Here is a 22859-nt window from a genome sequence, read left to right as displayed (position 1 = left end):
ACCAGCCAATTTTTGGGAAGCACAGACACTTCCTTATCCTTCCCAGCACTCCACTGCCCCTTCTGCCTCCACCAGTAGAGAGGAAGTTGCTGCAGTCTGTGGCCTTCCCCCAACAGAACTTCTATCTCAAGAAGAGAGTGAGTGAGTGAGAGAGAGAAGGATTTCACCAAGACATATATCAGTACAATACCTCGGAGAATTTGAGTACTGTGTTGGGTTTTGTGACACAAACAGATGTCCACTAGGGACTCATATGAGACCACTTACTTCTGACCCATGAAAAGATTTTAACTCCTATCCCGAAGTAAAAAGTTTAGCCCACTGGGCTAACGCCACCTCTCCCCTTCGGTCCCAAATCTAGTAGACAAAAGCATGGTGTTTCAACTTTTACCAAAGAGCTTTGTTAATAAATCCACTAGTGTTAATATCCGATTCCTAAGAGTCTGAGAGCTCAGATGGAGTCATTCCACAGCGGAAAGTGGGCAGTCTATGGATTACAAAAGGCACTTTTAAAATTTTTTGCGGCAAAGTACATTTTTTGGAAAGTTCCAGTGCCAAGACTGTTGTAAGAGCCAGATTAGCTGGTTTTATTATTCCAGTATTTAGTTTTCCATCATGCTTAAAAATACCATATTTGAATAATGTAAAACTTACAAATATTGGGCCAGATCCGCAGCTGGCAAAGATCAGCATAACTTTACTGAAATACATGGAACTACACCAATCTATGCCAGTTGAGGATCTGCCCCATTATGTATTAGAAAATTAGTTCAATAAGTAATAATGAAATGTATTTATAGAATTAAGATTTGTATGAAGTTGGTTTTGATGAGGTTTTCCTTTTACACTATCAAAAGTAACTCTTCTTTTTGTTTTGCTTTCCCTATGACCAATGTTTGCACTGACAGATATTTGTCATTCATAAAATTAAAAAAGTGAATCAACTGAGCACAACTATTCTCGTCTACGTTCATCATGATTTTGTTTGGCTCCCACCTGCCACAGATATTAATTTTGTTCAAATACCAGGGAAAAAGAATGGCAAAACAAAGTTCCTAAAGTGAAAGGGACAGCGCTATTCAGGTAAAGAATAAAAAAATCTAGCTGATCATATACGGAGCCAATTTCCTTTGTTGCTAGTTCAAATTTACCCACAAAAATTAGAGGCAAACATAAATTAGTAAGTAAGTGCTTTTTCAGGGAGAATACACAAAATGTGCAATGTTAGCTATGCAAGAAAGTTTAACACTAGACATAGCTTTCTCTTGAAATAGTTCACACAGCAGTTAAATTAAATCATTGCACAACTTATTGAAACATTTCCCACAATTGCTGTTCATCCCTTCTTTAAGATCCAGAAGTTATATAATAGAGAAAATTTAACTACTACAGAGGAGTGACTTATGATTTCCACCTTTTAATTTTTTTTTTTTTAAATGACTACCATTATGAAAAGAATGGGAATATTTTGCTTCTGGCCAAAATTTCCACTCATCCTTCCAAAAAAAAAAAAAAGTTGGATCAATGGTTGACTTATTTATTGATTTTTAATTAGGGCTGAGAAGAGATTGGGACACTGTCAGATCATTTAATTTATTATTAGAGTTAAACAATAAAAAATGTTCACATAAAAAGTGATGTTTTCCATCAGTTAATTAAACCTACAATAACTTAATGATGACCACCTTGCAACATTAAATACCCTTCTACAAGTAACAAATTAATTCAGCCAGCCAATAAATCAAAGCATCAGGAAAGCTACTTTCACATATACCCAGGAACACACCATTAACTTTTCCCTCAAACCTTGTCAAATAAATAGCTTTAGCAGGAGATCATCAGTTTGGGCTATTTCTGAACAAAATTTTTAAAAAAGGAGAATCCAGCTTGACAAGAGAGTAGAGAAAACACTTTCTGTCTTAAAAACAATTTAAGCTATTAAAAGAAAGTATTTTTAAATTGACAGGTTTCAGAGGAACAGCCGTGTTAGTCTGTATTCGCAAAAAGAAAAGGAGTACTTGTGGCACCTTAGAGACTAACCAATTTATTTGAGCATGAGCTTTCGTGAGCTACAGCTCACTTCATCAGATGTATACCGTGGAAACTGCAGCAGACTTTATATACACACAGAGAATATGAAACAATACCTCCTCCCACCCCACTGTCCTGCTGGTAATAGCTTATCTAAAGTGATCAACAGGTGGGCCATTTCCAGCACAAATCCAGGTTTTCTCACCCTCCACCCCCCCACACAAATTCACTCTCCTGCTGGTGCTAGCCCATCCAAAGTGACAACTCTTTACATAATCAAGTCGGGCTATTTCCTGCATAGATCCAGGTTTTCTCACATCCCCCCCACCCCCATACACACACAAACTCACCAGCAGGAGAGTGAATTTGTGTGGGGGGGTGGAGGGTGAGAAAACCTGGATTTGTGCTGGAAATGGTCCACCTGTTGATCACTTTAGATAAGCTATTACCAGCAGGACAGTGGGGTGGGAGGAGGTATTGTTTCATATTCTCTGTGTGTATATAAAGTCTGCTGCAGTTTCCACGGTATACATCTGATGAAGTGAGCTGTAGCTCACGAAAGCTCATGCTCAAATAAATTGGTTAGTCTCTAAGGTGCCACAAGTACTCCTTTTATTTTTAAATTCTAATTCACTTTTTCACAATAAGTGCTGACTGTTTACTTTTGCCAAATTGTTGCTCATTTTTGGAAGGTGCAGAACCAATGGGGTTACACCTGGCCCACAGCGTGACAGCATCCTGGCAGAGAAGCTAACCAAGCACTTTCTTGCTCGTTTATCCAGTGCACTTTGAACATGTGGTCATCAATAGCTGTATCATGGAGTTCTAAAGAACAGGCAGGAACACCATGCAGGGCAGCAAGATGGCCAAGAGCTCCAGGATGTTCATATGTAGCATTAAATAGTCCTGGGACCAGATAACTTGCAGGTGGTTCAGGTGCCCAAGATGCATGATGAGCATCACTGTGGGGGAGCAGGCCAAGAAGGGCCCCCTTTCATATATTCTCCAGGTCCAGCCACCAAGCGAGTTCTCATAGGACCAGGACTCTCTCGTTCATGTGCTATCTAGAGGGGAAGTACATCACCTCAGCCAAAGTTGTAAGGGTGACATCTGGCAGGCAGCAACACGTACATAAGTGCCGACATATGGCCTAGTAGCCCCAGACATGTATGAACCATTGTTGACAGATTCGATTTTTAGGTCCTTTGCAGCTGACTGGAGAGATCCGTGGTAGGTAAGCTCTCACTGATCAAGAGTTAATCATGGCTCCTATGAACTCTATCACCTGCAATGGTGTAAGAGACAGTTTCTCATACCTCACAATGAGTCCTAGTTGGGAGAACAGGAAAAGGACGCACCCCAGGGCTGCCGCAATCTCCTCCTGGGACCTGCCTTTATCAGCCAGTTATCCAAGTATGAGTAGATGTGAATTCCCTTTCTTCCTTAAATGCACAGATTACATTTGGTGAACATTCTTAGTGCCATGGAGACTCCAAAGGCAAATACGCTGTATTGGTAATGTTTGGGTCCCACTGTGAATCTTAGGTTCTTCCTGTGAGCCGACAGATTGCTATATGGAAAGAAGCATCCTGCAAGTCAAGAGCCATCAATCAAGTCTTGAGCTTGAAGAAATGGAACGATGTAGGCAAACATTAACATCTTGAACCTGAGATGATTGTTGAGTCTTCACAGGTCTAGGATAGGAGGAAGGCCCCCTTTCTTTTTCAGGAAATACTGGAAATAGAAGTCTCTTCCCCTGAATTCCATTTGTACTTGTTCTGCGGCTCCTAGACAAAGCCATTCTGCCTATAATGGATTCTCTTGAGAAGGACCCTGGTGACGGACAGGGAAGATGGGCTGACATGGGGTGAAGAGTGCAACTAGATAGGGAGCCATGGATGATGATCTCTAGCACCTATCTGTCCAATGTTATGGTCTATACAATGGAATGGGGCAAGGTGGCTTCTGGTCTGCATCTGATGTGGCTCCCAACAGTCCCATTACACTTGCCGACCTGCTGTAGGAGCAGGGTGCATTGTCACTGGCAGTTGCAGAGAGTCAGAGGAGTAAGTTTTTCTCCAGATCCTTGTCCTTAGGTATACTCTTGTTTGACTTGATTTTTCCTGAATGGCTAAAACAACTGAAGAACCTGGGTTGGGAGGGGTACAGAAGTACTTAAAAAAACAAATTCTACCATTAAAAAAAATAAAACCGGACAAAGAAAAATGGACAAGCATATTTACAAGTTTGAAATTTTATACAGAAACGTTGGTTTATACTAATAAAAAAGTTTTTCTTGTTTTCAAACTTTTTTTTTGTTAAATTAATTATTAAAGAGTCTTTCACAGGAAGCCATAAAAAGAAACAATGAGCAAAAAGCAATTAAACCACTAGTGAGTGCAAGGAAAATATAAGAGAATACTAAAAATAAATCTGATATAGTTGTGAGGGTGGTAAGGAAGGAAAGATCAGTAAAATGTCCACATCTTTAAATAAAAGTAGATATAAAAAAATTCACAAGAAAGGGAAGTAGGAATGAGCTGCTCTTAGGTAGACATTATGGAACAAAGGACACAATTGGAATACTAACACAGAAGGTTATAAGAACCTGTCAAAAGCAGGAGATATGAGAGAAGATCAGCTGCTGCCTAATGTTATTTAAACAAAGTTTAAGGAGGGTGGAAAGAACCAGCAGAAATGAAAGGGCTTGATACCTCCAGAAGGTGCAGGGGGGTGCAATTTGTACCCATGCACTTGCTGCGGCAACTGCATATGAGTGGAGATGGATTCATCCTCTGGAGTAATCAGGTGATAGCACTTCCACCACTGTCCCTCACAGGAGGGCAGGATTAAACTCCAGACAGGACTCCTAGTGAGCCTTGCTGATGGAGACTGGCCGCAGGACAGAACAAATTACCCCATCTCACAGGTGCCTATGATTATTCTGCACACTTTGCCACTCCATTCTATGTGGGCTTTCCCACACACACAGCTCACAGTCAGTGGAAACCAGGTACTGAATCTGGACAATGTTTTTTATCTGATTATACAAGAAGCAAGGAATAGAGATGGGGAAATCATATATGTACTGAATCAAGATATAAGAGAAAAACTACTCCTGAGCAAATATCAAAAAATGTCAAAACTACAGGCACTAATAATTATACAGGGGCTTTATCCCCAGAAATATTTGTTAAGAGAAGTAGCCCAGAAAAGCACTTAAAAAAAAAGCTGATGTAGGAGAAGCAAACACTATTTTAGAACGGGTATACATACCTCAATAGGGAGGAAATGGTTGACAAATTACAAGTGATTGCAAATGATTGTGAACTGATTAAACTTCTCTAAATTGTGGATGAGCTCATAGGGACAGCAATGAATGGACATTTCATTTCAATATTGGAAGCTCTGGGAACGAAGTTAGTTGCTTCAGTCTCCTGTGTAGGCGTGATATGGGGCTAGGAAGCACATCATGTCTAGAAGGTCACACAATGGGATGTGATAAAAGCACAGCAGACATAGGTCCCTCTAAAAAAGAAATTCAGGAGAAGTGAAAAAGAACGTTACAGAAAACACAGGTTAGTCAGTCAGTCTAACCTCAACACAGGACCAAATTATAAGGCAACCTAAAAGTTTCTTGTAAAGTAGTTAAAAGCAAACCACAATGGAGAGCAAGAGACTATAGAAATCAAACCTGAATTTCATGTTGCGTTGCTCTAGAATGACAGAAGCAGCCCCAGATTTGCAACTATTTTTTAAAATATAAAAAAACATCCACAATAACCATCTCTTGGGGTAAAAGGATAGTTTATCCTCTATGCTCTTTCAATTGCTGTTCTAAGTCTGACTGCCAGTAACATATCCGTGGCAACAGTAGGGTGGTGGTTTATGTGATGTAGACACTTACTTAAAAGGAGCTAGTCTGAGACAATTTATTTCTTACAGCCTCTGAGCAACTATTAGACTATCTTGGGTTGGTTTAAAACTTGCAGCCTGGTGGTGAAAATTTCTATATCCCATTATCAGTCACCTGAACTATCCACAAATCAGCTGTCAAGAATTATAACATTCATAAACCAGTCGGAGAACACTTCAATCTCTCTGGTCACGCAATCACAGACATGAAGGTCGCTATCTTACAACAAAAGAACTTCAAATCCAGACTCCAGTGAGAAACTGCTGAATTGGAATTCATTTGCAAATTGGATACTATTAATTTAGGCTTAAATAGAGACTGGGAGTGGCTAAGTCATTATGCAAGGTAGCCTATTTCCCCTTGTTTTTTCCTACCCCCCCCCCCCCCAGACGTTCTGGTTAAACTTGGATTTAAACTTGGAGAGTGGTCAGTTTGGATGAGCTATTACCAGCAGGAGAGTGAGTTTGTGTGTGTGTTCCGGGGGGTGGGGTGGGGTGAGAAAGCCTGGATTTGTGCTGGAAATGGCCCACCTTGATTACCATGCACATTGTAGGGAGATTGGTCACTTTGGATAAGCTATTACCAGCAGGAGAGTGAGTTTGTGTATGTGGTTTTTGGAGGGGAGTGAGGGGGTGAGAGAACCTGGATTTGTGCAGGAAATGGCCCACCTTGATTATCATACACATTGTGAAGAGAGTGGTCACTTTGGATGGGCTATTACCAGCAGGAGAGTGAGTTTGTGTGTGTGTGTGGGGGGGGGGGGGGGGCAGAGGGTGAGAAAACCTGGATTTGTGCTGGAAATGGCCCAACTTGATGATCACTTTAGATAAGCTATTACCAGCAGGAGAGTGAGTTTGTGTGTGTATGGGGGTGGGGGGGTGAGAAAACCTGGATTTGTGCTGGAAATGGCCCACCTTGATTATCATGCACATTGTAGGGAGAGTGGTCACTTTGGATAAGCTATTACCAGCAGGAGAGTGAGTTTGTGTATGTGGTTTTTGGAGGGGAGTGAGGGGGTGAGAGAACCTGGATTTGTGCAGGAAATGGCCCACCTTGATTATCATACACATTGTGAAGAGAGTGGTCACTTTGGATGGGCTATTACCAGCAGGAGAGTGAGTTTGTGTGTGTGGGGGGGGGGGGGGGCAGAGGGTGAGAAAACCTGGATTTGTGCTGGAAATGGCCCAACTTGATGATCACTTTAGATAAGCTATTACCAGCAGGAGAGTGAGTTTGTGTGTGTATGGGGGTGGGGGGGTGAGAAAACCTGGATTTGTGCTGGAAATGGCCCACCTTGATTATCATGCACATTGTAGGGAGAGTGGTCACTTTGGATAAGCTATTACCAGCAGGAGAGTGAGTTTGTGTATGTGGTTTTTGGAGGGGGGTGAGGGGGTGAGAGAACCTGGATTTGTGCAGGAAATGGCCCACCTTGATTATCATACACATTGTGAAGAGAGTGGTCACTTTGGATGGGCTATTACCAGCAGGAGAGTGAGTTTGTTTGTGGGGGGGCGGAGGGTGAGAAAACCTGGATTTGTGCTGGAAATGGCCCAACTTGATGATCACTTTAGATAAGCTATTACCAGCAGGAGAGTGAGTTTGTGTGTGTATGGGGGTGGGAGGGTGAGAAAACCTGGATTTGTGCTGGAAATGGCCCACCTTGATTATCATGCACATTGTAGGGAGATTTCAGAGGAACAGCCGTGTTAGTCTGTATTCGCAAAAAGAAAAGGAGTACTTGTGGCACCTTAGAGACTAACCAATTTATTTGAGCATGAGCTTTCGTGAGCTACATCTGATGAAGTGAGCTGTAGCTCACGAAAGCTCATGCTCAAATAAATTGGTTAGTCTCTAAGGTGCCACAAGTACTCCTTTTCTTATTGTAGGGAGAGTTGTCACTTTGGATAAGCTATTACCAGCAGGAGAGTGAGTTTGCTCTACAGCAAACAGGGAAAGATTAAGAATGAGCTCTCAAAAATGGATACTCTCATAAAAAACCAACCTTCCACACAAACTTCCTCGTGGCTGGATTTTACTAAAACTAGACAAGCCATTTACAACGCACACTTTGCTTCTCTACAAAAGAAAAAGGACACTAAACTTTCTAAACTACTACATGCTACAAGGGGCCACAGCAATGGTTCCCTCAACCCACCTAGCAATATTGTTAACCTATCCAACTATACTCTCAGCCCAGCAGAAGCAGCTGTTCTATCTCGGGGCCTCTCCTTCTGCCCCTCCACCCCCACGAACATGATACAGTTCTGTGGTGACCTAGAATCCTATTTTCGACGTCTCCGACTCAAGGAATATTTCCAAAATACCTCTGAACAACATACTAATCCACAGAGGTCTCCCTACCAACACTACAGAAAGAGGGATTCTAGATGGACTCCTCCTGAAGGTCGAAACAGCAGACTGGACTTCTACATAGAGTGCTTCCGCCGACGTGCACGGGCTGAAATTGTGGAAAAGCAGCATCACTTGCCCCATAACCTCAGCCATGCGGAACGCAATGCCATCCACAGCCTCAGAAACAACTCTGACATCATAATCAAAAAGGCTGACAAAGGAGGTGCTGTTGTCATCATGAATAGGTCGGAATATGAACAAGAGGCTGCTCGGCAGCTCTCCAACACGAGTTTCTACAAGCCATTACCCTATGATCCCACTGAGAGTTACCAAAAGCAACTACAGCATTTGCTCAAGAAACTTCCTGAAAAAGCACAAGATCAAATCCGCACAGACACACCCCTGGAACCCCGACCTGGGATATTCTATCTTCTACCCAAGATCCATAAACCTGGAAATCCTGGGCGCCCCATCATCTCAGGCATTGGCACCCTGACAGCAGGACTGTCTGGCTATGTAGACTCCCTCCTCAGGCCCTACGCTACCAGCACTCCCAGCTACCTTCGAGACACCACTGACTTCCTGAGGAAACTTCAATCCATCGGTGATCTTCCTGATAACACCATCCTGGCTACTATGGATGTAGAAGCCCTCTACACCAACATTCCACACAAAGATGGACTACAAGCCGTCAAGAACACTATCCCCGATAATGTCACGGCTAACCTGGTGGCTGAACTTTGTGACTTTGTCCTTACCCATAACTATTTCACATTTGGGGACAATGTATACCTTCAGATCAGCGGCACTGCTATGGGTACCCGCATGGCCCCACAGTATGCCAACATTTTTATGGCTGATTTAGAACAACGCTTCCTCAGCTCTCGTCCCCTAAAGCCCCTACTCTACTTGCGCTATATTGATGACATCTTCATCATCTGGACCCATGGAAAAGAAGCCCTTGAGGAATTCCACCATGATTTCAACAATTTCCATCCCACCACCAACCTCAGCCTGGTCCAGTCCACACAAGAGATCCACTTCCTGGACACTACAGTGCTAATAAACAATGGTCACATAAACACCACCCTATACCGGAAACCTACTGACCGCTATTCCTACCTGCATGCCTCCAGCTTTCACCCTGACCACACCACACGATCCATCGTCTACAGCCAAGCTCTGCGATACAACCGCATTTGCTCCAACCCCTCAGACAGAGACAAACACCTACAAGATCTCTGTCAAGCTTTCTTACAACTACAATACCCACCTGCAGAAGTAAAGAAACAGATTGATAGAGCCAGAAGAGTTCCCAGAAGTTACCTACTACAGGACAGGCCTAACAAAGAAAATAACAGAACGCCACTAGCCGTCACCTTCAGCCCCCAACTAAAACCCCTCCAACGCATTATTAAGGATCTACAACCTATCCTGAAGGATGACCCAACACTCTCACAAGTCTTGGGAGACAGGCCAGTCCTTGCCTACAGACAGCCCCGCAACCTGAAGCAAATACTCACCAGCAACCACATACCACACAACAGAACCACTAACCCAGGAACTTATCCTTGCAACAAAGCCCGTTGCCAATTGTGCCCACATATCTATTCAGGGGACACCATCACAGGGCCTAATAACATCAGCCACACTATCAGAGGCTCGTTCACCTGCACATCCACCAATGTGATATATGCCATCATGTGCCAGCAATGCCCCTCTGCCATGTACATAAAAGAATAAATGGACACAAATCAGATGTCAAGAATTATCACATTCATAAACCAGTCGGAGAACACTTCAATCTCTCTGGTCAATCACAGACATGAAGGTCGCTATCTTAAAACAAAAAAACTTCAAATCCAGACTCCAGCGAGAAACTGCTGAATTGGAATTCATTTGCAAATTGGATACTATTAATTTAGGCTTAAATAGAGACTGGGAGTGGCTAAGTCATTATGCAAGGTAGCCTGTTTCCTCTTGTTTTTTCCTACCCCCCCCCCCAAATGTTCTGGTTTAACTTGGATTTAAACTTGGAGAGTGGTCAGTTTGGATGAGCTATTACCAGCAGGACAGTGAGTTTGTGTGTGTATGGGGGTGGGGGGGATGTGAGAAAACCTGGATTTGTGCAGGAAATAGCCCGACTTGATTATGTAAAGAGTTGTCACTTTGGATGGGCTAGCACCAGCAGGAGAGTGAATTTGTGTGGGGGGGTGGAGGGTGAGAAAACCTGGATTTGTGCTGGAAATGGCCCACCTGATGATCACTTTAGATAAGCTATTACCAGCAGGACAGTGGGGTGGGAGGAGGTATTGTTTCATATTCTCTGTGTATATATAAAGTCTGCTGTAGTTTCCACGGTATGCATCCGATGAAGTGAGCTGTAGCTCACGAAAGCTCATGCTCAAATAAATTGGTTAGTCTCTAAGGTGCCACAAGTACTCCTTTTCTTTTTGCGAATACAGACTAACACGGCTGTTACTCTGAAACTTGTGTGTGTGGTTTTTGGAGGGGGGTAAGGGAGTGAGAGAACCTGGATTTGTGCAGGAAATGGCCCACCTTGATTATCATACACATTGTGAAGAGAGTGGTCACTTTGGATGGGCTATTACCAGCAGGAGAGTGAGTTTGTGTGTGTGTGTGGGGGAGGGGGGCAGAGGGTGAGAAAACCTGGATTTGTGCTGGAAATGGCCCAACTTGATGATCACTTTAGATAAGCTATTACCAGCAGGACAGTGGGGTGGGAGGAGGTATTGTTTCATGGTCTCTGTGTGTATATAATGTCTTCTGCAGTTTCCACGGTATGCATCCGATGAAGTGAGCTGTAGCTCACGAAAGCTCATGCTCAAATAAATTGGTTAGTCTCTAAGGTGCCACAAGTACTCCTTTTCTTTTTGCGAATACAGACTAACACGGCTGTTACTCTGAAACCAGTTTCTTAAGAGTATTGTATTTCAAGTTACAGACTATATAATCTCACATACACACAGAGTGTAGCATTTAAGGCCCAACATATTCATTTAATGATTCACACAGCATTTATGTAATGCTACAAAGTCACAGCTTGATGAAAAGTATGAACGTAAGTTGTTATTTATTGTTTAAAAGTTAAGAGCATCCCAAGTTTGTTTTGAAACAGCTAAAAAATAATTACATACTGTAGTAGCAGGATATTGCAAAACAAGATGACTTTTTTCAAATCCTTTCTCTCACTTTGAATCAGCAAAGAAAAAAGTCAAATAGCAAACTGAATTCATAGGTATTCTACTACACTTAACTTGTAATTAATCACTCAATAGAACAAACGTCTTTGTAAGACAAATAAGGCACGGAAGCAATTAGTAAAGAAACACAAGGAAGGGTTTTCCCTCTGAAGACTTAAGTCATATTTGCATTAGGACTGGAACACAAAGAATGTTATAATGCTCAAACAACTATTGTACTATTCCCTAAGAAGTTTCTATGCTAATTTAAAAATGTACCATTTACTTATTTCACTGTATAAACTAACATACACTGAAACATTTATTTACAAACAACTCTATGTTTTACTTAGGAAAATAAAGCTTTAACATACACCAACCTTAAATGGCAGACAACGCAGCTATACATGCATTTAATTTAATCTCGTTAGGACAAAGTCATACTCACACACAGTGCTCCTGTGGAAACTAGAGATATTCTGATTCTGATAAGCTGTTATGCATGCAGTCACAAAAACACAAGAAAGAACAAGACAGAGAGAAAATAAAGAAGAAATCATTTATTATTTCAGAAAGAAAAACAAGAAATTCAACTCTGTTTGATCCTAATATCAAATCCAAGCAGCAATCGCTTTTTTAAGAAAGCACTAAGTTATGTTCTATTGTAACTTCCACTGACAGTTAAACAATTTAACTCACAGTAAGACTCTTGCAAAATAAAACTGAGTTTTAAGCTGCAAAACTACTACAAACTTTGACCATGATCCTTCAACTTGATCTACATGTACCCTGTACCAACATGGATCTAATTACAGGACCACGGTCTAAATTCCTATGACTAGTTCTCTCATATAAGAAATTACCGTGGAAACTTAGAAATTTGGTATTTTTAACAATACATCTTTTAATTCTGTGTAGTTATTTTCTTGAACAGAAAGATTTCTTAGTAGTTTTAGAAATGCCTAGTACAATTTGAAAAAAATTCTAACCCCAAAGCCAAAATTTTGTCAAGTCATCATTCCCATAAGGATTACTTCATTATTTGATCTGAGTAAATCATTCCTTTCGCAGGAATACAGGCTTCTTCTGAGGATTAATATGCTTCTACAAATGTGTCTTGGAAACGAAACAACAAAATGACTCAGTTACTATGTTTTCACTCCGTTTGTCTGGTATTCAGGAAGCTAGACTCTGATTAGCAATCATCTGAAAAAAAACTCTTAAAATGATGAGTGGCCTTTTAAAAATTCATACAAGTGCATATATGTATAACGAAAATGCTGGGAAACAGCTTCTTTTCATAACATGAAAAAAAGCAGATAAGGTTGGAATACAATTTCTAACAAACTGACTGACTTTTTATGCAAACAACCTACCTCCTGTGAGGGGTGAATTTCAAAAAGCTCAGAGACTTAAAACAGTCTAAAAATGTGGATGATAGTTTTTGTTTTTCAGTCTCAAATTATTCAAGACAGGTTCCCATAAGATTTCTGATTTTCCCAGACCTGTACACAGAGGCTATGATGCTAGCAGACAAGACGTCTGGGTACCTTGAACTGAGACAATGATTTCCCTAAATGTGACAGATTAGCTTTTGGCTTTGTCCTAGTGGAGCAATGTCAATTAGTGTGCTGTGCCCTTTAAATATCCCCTCTCTGAAATCTGGTATATAAAGTATATACCTTTAAAGATGATGCAGTCAAAGGTCTTTAAGAGTTCTCTTTAGAACCATCTCCAAGATACAACTCAACAGAAAATATTAAAGAAATAGACTAAAGACAAAATAAAGGATAGTTCCGCAGATTCCCTCAAGATGGAAACAATTATAAATGGAAGAGTTATGAACAGTTAGAAGAATAATGTACTATATTGTAATAGTCCCTCAAGCCCCATATCCACTAGGAAATTGACTCATTGTTGACAAAGGTTGTCTTTAACTAACATGGTAGATTCCTTTAAATGGCAAAGATTGCAATCCAGGAGCACATAAGAGCTTCGTAGGAAAGTTGACTCAATTTTAAGTCTTCATGAGATCTACAAAACAAGTTGTGGCTGTGCTAGAGTCAATGTAGCTGGACTGAAAATCAGGAGGGGCTTCACAATTATTTGAAGAGCTTTTTCTCTGGTGCAATCAACACAACAAACCAGTCAAGTTTCTAGCCACATTCCCTTCATGTAGTCTAACGTTCTCTAAACTACAAAACAAATAATAAAGAACAAACCAAACTTAAATAACATGAACAGGGCAGCTTGTGTGCCTGCACAGAGTGCCCTCTCATGGCTTCAGTGGTAACTGGTTACCTCAAGGCAAACAAGAAACCTTGGGCTTTTTCCAGTTACCCTCAGCTGAGGAAGTCATTCCCAGAATGGTCCAGAAGTACTGTTTCAGGCTTTTAGTTATCTTGGCACAGAATTTCTGATGACAGTGCACCTTTTCACTCTCCAGTAACAAACAATGCAATACATAAATTAACCAAAATAAAATAAAAATAAAAATCAACTTTGTGCTATGACCAAGTTACAACCTGTCATCACCATATGAATTTGTTTGAGAAAATTATGAGTTTGGAAGGAGAGAGAATGGAAGCTTGAATTCAGCTTTCAGCTGCAGCATGTACTGCGTTACGTCCACCTCAAAGTATACTGCATTATAGATGGGGCTGGTAGCAATGCCTATTATTGATGTATCCTGAAACTTCTCATGTCAGACCATATTTTCAGTTGCTAACTAACCACTTGGGCTGAAATTTTCCATGCCAAGTGTCTGCCTCAGACTTTTTTTTTTAGTTCAGCCAAAACAGCTGAACTATTTCCGAGAACAAGACTAGAGGAAAATATAGTGTTTTGCAATGTTAAAAGAAATCTTTTTTCAGAAAAGCTCTAGGACACCCATACTTTGGAGCAAGCTCTTGAAATTTGACAGGAGGGTAGCCTTTATGTCAGGGATTTGCCTTTTGATGTTCCTGTAAAAATCTGCCCAAATTTGCCCATGTTATAAGACGCTAGAAAAAAAATCGTAGAATTTAGCAGCTAAAATCTGACAATTCCACCCTCACTGAACATGCACCAACACATCTCAGCTCATAATACTGAACAGACAACACATGTGCCATCTCAACAGAGCAGGTGGTCATGTGCCAACCTAGGAGGGACATGGAGCAAAGCAAACTTTTTCTGTAATTGCTCCTCCAGCTGCTATAGGGTAGGGCTGGGGATTGGAACTTATAGCAGGGAGCGGGTGCTCTCCCTCTACCCTCCCACACCCAACCTCAGGCAGTGTGGAAGAGGAAGGTGTCTGATTCAAATGCAGAGGGGACAAAAGCCAGTCCAGTGGGGAAGGGAGGGAAGAAAGGAGCAGATAGGAACGAGGAGCCTGGTGAGACTGCAATTAGAGGAGGAGGAAGGGAGAAACTATGACTGGTTGCAAAGTCAAGCACTCAAAAGACAAGAAATGCCAGAATTAAGGTTGTCCGTGCAACCTTAATTCAATTTCCCTTAGGAGTATGCATTATGATACAGTCTTTAATTACATGATGATCATATAACTATTTGACATCTGCCTCATTCAGTACACAGGATGCACCTGCTCTCCAGAAGCTGTTGTCTGATGTACTGCTATCTCATTTGTTGCAGAAATGGGAAGGCGTGTAGTGAATAAGGCTGGGGTTCAGGAAGAGATAGGATGGTCTCATGGATAAGACAGCTGAATGCTTGCCCTGGAGAACTGAATTCTAGCCCTTCTTCTGACACAAAGAGTTCCTACATGATATTAAGCAAATCGTATAAGCCAAACTTTTCACATGTGATTAGTGATTGTGTGCTCCTCATTTTCTGCGTGCCAAACTTGAGACCATAGGATCTGATTTGCAGAAGTGCTCAGCACATACAGATGCAACCGAAGTCAATGGGAGCAGTGCTTGAATATATAAAGTGTTATGTAATGCGAAGTATTCTGAAAAATCAGATCCTAGGAATTTCAAACTGGGCAACCAAAATCAGTGGACATTTTTTACCTTAATCTCTGTGCCTCAGCTTTCCACCTGTAAAATGGGGATAATATCACTCCCTCACTTCACAGTGATGTTGTGAAAATTAATGAATGTGTGAGAAGCACTCTGATACTATTGTGATAAGCACCACAGAAAAGCCCAGGAGGAAATTAAGAATACTGTATTCAGAACAAGGTTTCAATAGTTTGCAATAAATAAGGCCTAAGGCCACACACTGTTCAATAACAATAAAACAAAATATTGAATAGCTGCTCACTAATTGAGTACCATCTATCCCATGCAATAAATGAGGCTGGGGTCCAATAGAAAAAATAGTATCTGGCCATGTGATTAAAGACTGCATCATAATGCATATGCACAAGTGGGATGAATTAAATGTGCACAGGCATCCTTAATTCTTCCTCTTTTCATCTCAGAGCATATTTCCAGACTCGAGGAGCAGTATAGCATTGCCACTCTTTCTTGTCCATAACTTGTCCCTTCATTAAACTGAGTCTGGTCATGTCCCTGTGTACAATGTCTCACCATCCAGTCGGTCATTAGCCTCTAGGCTAGACTGAGTTTGGATGTGCAAGTGTTGACTGAGTTTGGATGTGCTTGTGTTATTTGTTTTGGCATCTTATCATCTGTTTGTCTGCTACAGTGTCCACACCATCCTAATTTTAATTGCAGCCAATCCCATACGCTGATTTCATATCCTGCTCTCTTAACTCCTTCGTGTTAAAATCATTCCACTTTACACCTGCCATCTTTTGAACAACCCTCATCTTTACTGCCTCCAGTCATCTGATATGTCTGATTTAAGGCAATGCTTCCACACCACAGAGAAATACTGTTAGCACACTGGTTTGCTAAATTTTCATTTTGTACAAACAATGTTTTTATCAGTCCATAATTTCATCAATTTCAATCCAGCACTTGTGGCTAAGGCATATCTCCTGTTAACTTCATCCTTGATGGAACTGTCAGCACTGATCAAGTTTCCTATGTACACATAATATTCTACTTATTCTTCAACTTTACCACTGCTACGTTTCAACACTATCTATTGCCCCTTTTCCAAGATGCAATCACTTCATCTTCTTGGCATTTATTGTAAGTGCAAGTCGACTACACAAATTTTCTAAGGTAGTGAAGAATATTTGAATTAATTCAAATGTGTCTGCCAGCTGCACAATGTCACCTACATAATCTAAGGACCTTATCCCTGATCATCCAATGTCACGCCCTCCAATACAGTCAACATTCTTAATGTCTAGTTTAAGAACATGATGAAAAACAAAGGTGAATCCATGTACCATTAATCCTTATTTCTGGCACTTCCTAATTTTTGACTGCTTGACTTGGAAATCTTAATTTTTTTGTGCTTGATATGTATATAAAATAGACACACATTTTACATATACATATGTGGTACATATGCACATACAATATTTAGTGGTTTAGTGTGAGATAACTGTCAGCATTATGAACTGGTGGATATTATACACTTATGTCACGTCAAAACCTTAGAAATGAAAAATATTGGCGTATCTAAAGCTAATCTAGTATCTCCATACAAAAGTAGTATTTAACCAAAATCCCTTGAACTTTATCACAGGGTCAGCTGCTTCTAACCCCTGGAAATAAGGATTTATACTGAAGACTTTGACAGGGCTACTGAAAAGTGAAATATCACTCGCAGGATTAGGAACTCAAGTGTCATTTAAATCATTTAACTTTTCACTTGAATAGCACTAAATTACTGAAGTGTCCTCTAACATAGACTTGCATGCAAAATTTTACCTACAATGGACTGCAGCCTATTGTGTATATTACACCCATTTTGTATTTGTCTTAAATGAAGTAAAGTTTTACTCAGTCTTCACAATTATTTTTGTTCCTCTGGTTTTGCAGCCCTGTCACATTAACTCTTACTAATGTGACATCCACTTTATATATATATGAAAATGAAAAAATACAATATCTGTACAAGTTTGTCTCTCCAATTATTGTTACATTTTTATTTGTATTCATGACACTGGAGAGTACCATACAGTTCAGAAATTTACTGTTATTTTCCTACATTTACTTTTCCCCCCTCAATTTCTGTATTCTAAAGAATGCCTCAAAATAAAAGAAAAACATTCAAAAAGTAAGGAATATTCCCCCCAAGCTGCACTAAGTTTCAAATGTCTCAGAGGTTTTTATTTTGTTAATTTAACTATAAATATGCTACAGCATCAGACTTACCTTGTGTTGAGGTGCTTCTATTTTAAGTGACAGGATGCTGTCTTGGCTAAGGTTAGCTGGCCAGAGAGACAGCAGTCTAGTTTCTAGAGCAGTGGTTCTCAACCAGTGGTACGTGTACACCTGGGGATACACAGAAGTCTTCCAAGGGGTACATCAATGATCTAGATAGTTGCCTAGTTTTACAACAGGCTACATAAAAAGCACTAGCAAAGTCAGTGAAAACTAAAATTTCATACAGACAAAATGAGAAAGTAAGCAACATTTCAGTAACAGTGTGCTGTGACACTTCTGTATTTCTATGTCTGATTTTGTAAGCAAGTAGTTTTCAAGTGAGGTGAAACCTGGGGGTACGCAAGACAAATCAGACTCCTGAAAGGGGTACAGTAGTCTGGAAAGGTTGAGAACCACTGGTCTAGAGCAGTAGTGGGGCATTCAATCCCCACTGTGACACTGATTCACTATGGGCTTGATCTACAGCCCACTGACTTCAGTGGGGCTTTGGATCAGGTTCTGTGTTATCTTGGTCAACTCGCTTACCCCCTATGCATGAATGTGTTCATTTATTATTTATAGAATACACTGCTAGCCATCTCAAATGGGTGTATATTAGTTGTTCATAACATGCTCTGAGATCATTCTATGAAACAAATGTTGTTTAAGTGCAAGGTATGACTCTACAGGGGCCTGGAACTATTGACCACCTAGGAAAGCACAAGTGAAAAACTCTTAGGTCACCTGGTCTTTTCTCATGCCAGACTCAGATCCTTTTTGGCTGCAACTCTTCCTATCCTAACCCGCCATGACTCCATCATTCATTAAATCCCTTTTCAAAACTCACTTCTTCAATGGGACTTGAGGATTATAAATTATAGTAACACATGCAACATGTTTAAAAATCTCATAACCTTTGAGTGACAGCATGCATTAACACTCACTCCCCCATAGTCATAGTCTTTATTTAAACCCTCAACTGCCAACAACTCACTTTGCCTCATCCTGTTTTTCTCATCCTACCAAAGAGACTGATCATGCAAGGAGGTTCCCATGGGTGGAGTTCTTTCCCCGCATCAGGACAATAGACCCCAGTCCTGAAAAGGACTTTGTCGAGGTGGACCTTACTTAGCAAAATTTGACTCCATGATGCCAAGCGGGTCTGCTTGGATATCGTTGCAGGATTCAATAGATCAGGGCATAGACTCCATCTTCTTCTGGTTTGTAAAACACCATGCACGTCTATAGTATTATATAATAGAAACAATGCCTTTATCACAGCAAGTTGGATTGAGTGTGTCAATCCTAGGCTATAATACATTACATATTACAGTTTAAAAACAGAGCAAAATATGTATTTAGAAGTCAGCAATTTAGAATTTCATTGTAATTTTTACTATTTAATAATTAAAGTACTTCAAGCTTACATCATATGAAAAGATGAGCTATTTTCCTTTTTCTTCTAACTACTGCTTTCTTAAAGATATGTAGTCTAAATTTACAGTAAACAAAATAGAAGGAAGATTAGGTAATTGGTATTTAAAAATAGCCTCTTCTCTAGGCTGATGCTGATTAAAGTATTTTGGTTATCAGATAACAGACCTGGAAGACACCACTCAAAAGAGACAGATGAAAGGATTTAGGTAACAGCTAAATATTACTAAAATGCCCAAATGTTTGCAACGCTGACAGTTCTCAGAAAAAAGGATTAATCTTACACTAATCACTCATCTCTAACACTAAACATTTCTATTGGCCTCTGTATGTTATTCAAAATGAAATTTATAACATTCATTTAAATTGTTTCCCATTAAACTCTAGGTAAATTCTCCAAAATCAATTTTGCAATTACTTTTCAATCCTAACTCACTCTAAATCTTTTCTTTATTGTGGAATAAACAGAACATCTGGAGAATAATGTCTTAAAGTCAGAAACAAAGAGGCAAATTTATTTAAATCCAAGAGTGCTAAATGGATCTCACTGCCTAGCTGGCCAAAATGCATATTCCACCTCCTGTTGGTTCTTCCAGTCTACAATAGCTGCAAGAGCCATGAGAATGATTAAAAGAAAAATGAAAAGGAGTACTTGTGGCACCTTAGAGACTAACAAGTTTGTTAGTCTCTAAGGTGCCACAAGTACTCCTTTTCTTTTTGCGAATACAGACTAACACGGCTGCTTCTCTGAAACCTAAACGAAAAATATGCCTTATAGGAGCTCAATCTATTTAGCTTAACTAAGAGAAGATTCAGGGGGGTATTTGAGTACAGTCTCTAAGTACCTACCTGGGAAACAATTATTTAATAGTGGGCTCTTCAATCTAGCAAAGAACGGTATAACATGATCCAACTGCTGGAAGTTTAAGATAGACAAATTCAGGTGGGAAATAAAGCAGACATTTTTAACAATGAGAGTAATTAACCATTGGAACAATTTACCAAGGGTCATGGTAGATTCTCCATCACTGACCATTTTTAAATCAAGATATGTGCTAGGAATTATTTTGGTGGAGTTCTATGGCCTGTGCTATGCAGGAAGTCAGACTAGATGATCACAATTGTCCCTTTTGGCCTTAGAATCTATGTATCTAGTCTAGAGGCAGACAGACACCAGCTCTCTTCCTGGAGATTAGTAAAAGGAGCTCCCCACTGTGTCCCTTCCCCACGAACTCTGATAGTTCTCTTGGGACTTCTATTGTCAACTCTAAGCCCTCATTGACCCACAGAGACCTATTCCATCTCCTGTTGGTTCTTCTAGCTGCAGAGCTTCTCTGTGTCCCCACTCCCCTGGGTAACTTCCTCTTTATACTGTTCTAGCAGTCTCTAACTCAGCTGCTTCACTTCTAATTAGCTAAAGAGGGACCACTTGGAGTACAGTACCTGACTGCTTCCAGGTATTCCCCACAAGGTCATCAAGGAACAGAAAGGCCCTGATGCTTTCTGAAGGGCCTCTAGCCCTATGACATCACCACACATAGAAAAGAGAGACACAGATATTTGCCTCCTTGCAGATATGGTGACAATTAATGTCTGTAATGAGGTATATGGACTAGTGTGTTGAGTGTTAAGGGCAACAGTGGAAGAAGCGGGAACATAATTTAGGATCTTCTGCTTAATAGCCCTCTCCTCATTCTTCTAGGCCACTGGTGGACAAACTTTTCCTGTTGCACCCCCCCCCCCCTTGCCAGTAATGGAATCTGTCTGCGCCCCCTCCATTACCACACAGCCACAGCTTCCTCAGCAGAGGAGCTTAGACTGAAGGAACTGAGGATGAGGGATGAGCTTAGGCTAGAGGAAGAGCTGGTCTGGGGGCAGAGTGGAGCTGAAACTGGGGCCAGAGCGGAGCTGAAACTGGGGCCAGAGCTGGGCTGTGGTTGGGCTGGTCTGGGTGCAGAGCAGAGCAGCAGCTGGGGCCAGACCTGGTCTGGGGGCCAAGGAGCGGGAAGAGCGAAGCTGAGGGTGGAGCTGGTCTGGGGGTGGAATAGAGTTGCAGGTGGGGTTGGAGCTGGTCTGTGGGCAAAGCGGGGCTGGGTGGTGCTCTCCCCCCACCTCACAGAGGGGCTGGCCTAGGCCATGACGTGCACCCCCCTGAACATCCACACTTTTGGGACCTCTGCTCTAGGCAATGAGGCCTTTTGGGGATGATAGCAGGAGAAAGAGGATTTTCTTAGTGGACTTCCTGAAAGCGTTTGTAGAGTTTGCTTTTCTTGCTAAGTTCTTGCAAGTTAAGCTTCACTGTTTCCAAACTTTCTGCATTTTGAACAGCATAACAATTATAAAGCTGGAATTGGACTCACTCTCTGTCTGCAACATTCTAAGTTTCATATTGTGAAACGCAACCAAAAGCTAACTGTACAGCACAGATGTGGAAAAAACAGAATGCTGCTATCTCAAAAACTACTGGTCCACATATCAAACAGAGCTTGTACCCAACATCTCAATACGATCTACAAAACAAGCCATGTTTCATCCTAATTCATCCAGGAATTGTTGAGTTATTTGTGTACAACATTTCTGATTAGGTGAACATAAGAACGGCCATACTGGGTCAGACCACAGGTCCATCTAGCCCAGTATCCTGTCTTCCGACAGCGGTCAATGCCAGGAGCCCCAGAGGGAATGAACAGAACAGGTATTCATCAAGTGATCCACCCCATCAAGTGTTGCCCATTCCCAGCTTCTGGCAAACAGAGGCTAGGGACACCATCTCTGCCCATCCTGGCTAATAGTGATTGATGGACCTATCCTTCATAAACTTATCTAGTTCTTTTTTGAACCATGTTATAGTTTTGGCCTTCACAGCATCCTCTGGCAAGGAGTTCCACAGGTTGACTGTGCAATGTGTGAAAAAATAGTTCCTTTTGTTTGTTTTAAACCTGCTGCCTATTAATTTCATTTGGTGGCCCCTAGTTCTTGTGTTATGAGAAGGAGTAAACAACACATCCTTGTCTATTTTCTCCACACCAGTCTTGATTTTATAGACCTCTATCATATCCCCCCTTATTCATCTCTTTTCGAAGCTGAAAAGTCCCAGTTTTATTAATCTCTCCTCATATGGCAGCCATTCCATATCCCTAATCATTTTTGTTACCCTTTTCTGAATCTTTTCCAAGTCCAATATATCCTTTTTGAGATGGGGCGACCACATCCGCACGCAGTATTCAAGATGTGGGCGTATCATGGATTTATATAGAGGCAACAAGATATTTTCTGTCCTATTATCTATCCCTTTCTTAATTATTCCCAGCATTCTATTCGCTTTTTTGACTGCCACTGCACATTGAGTGGATGTTTTCAGAGAACTATCCACAATGACTCAAAGATCTTTCCTGAGTGGTAACAGCTAATTTAGACCCCATCGTTTTATACATATAGTTGGGATTATGTTTTCCAATGTCAACACTGAATTTTGTCTGCCATTTCGTTGCCCAGTCACCCAGTTTTGAGAGATCTTTTTGGAGCTCTTCACAGTCTTCCTGGGACTTAACTATCTTGAGTAGTTTTGTATCATCTACAAATTTTGCCACCTCAGTGTTTACCCCTTTTTCCAGATCATTTATGAATATGTTGAATAGGACTGTTTCCAGTACAGATCCCTGGGGGACACCACTCTTTACCTCTCTC

The 22859-nt window shown here is 40.9% G+C and overlaps 1 protein-coding gene across 11 annotated transcripts in view; it reads right to left on the bottom strand.

The window, feature by feature from the left end:
* Positions 1 to 22859, bottom strand: part of LHFPL2 (LHFPL tetraspan subfamily member 2) — a 193145-nt gene that overhangs the window by 49006 nt on the left and 121280 nt on the right. For 2 of the 11 annotated variants that reach the window (XM_048851154.2, XM_048851149.2), the window contains one exon: positions 5308 to 5559. The exons of 7 other annotated variants lie outside the window; for them this stretch is intronic. The gene's annotated coding sequence lies outside the window, so the exon portion shown is untranslated. Of the gene's footprint in view, positions 1 to 5307; positions 5560 to 11953; positions 11999 to 22859 lie in introns of all 11 variants that reach the window. 2 more of the 11 variants (XM_048851148.2, XM_048851152.2) reach the window with 2 other exon arrangements.

The sequence above is a fragment of the Caretta caretta genome, chromosome 5 (assembly GCF_965140235.1).
Source record: "Caretta caretta isolate rCarCar2 chromosome 5, rCarCar1.hap1, whole genome shotgun sequence".
In the NCBI taxonomy this organism is placed as follows: domain Eukaryota; kingdom Metazoa; phylum Chordata; order Testudines; family Cheloniidae; genus Caretta; species Caretta caretta.
Note: the sequence above shows the minus strand (reverse complement) of the source record. Positions and strands in the feature narration are given on the sequence as shown.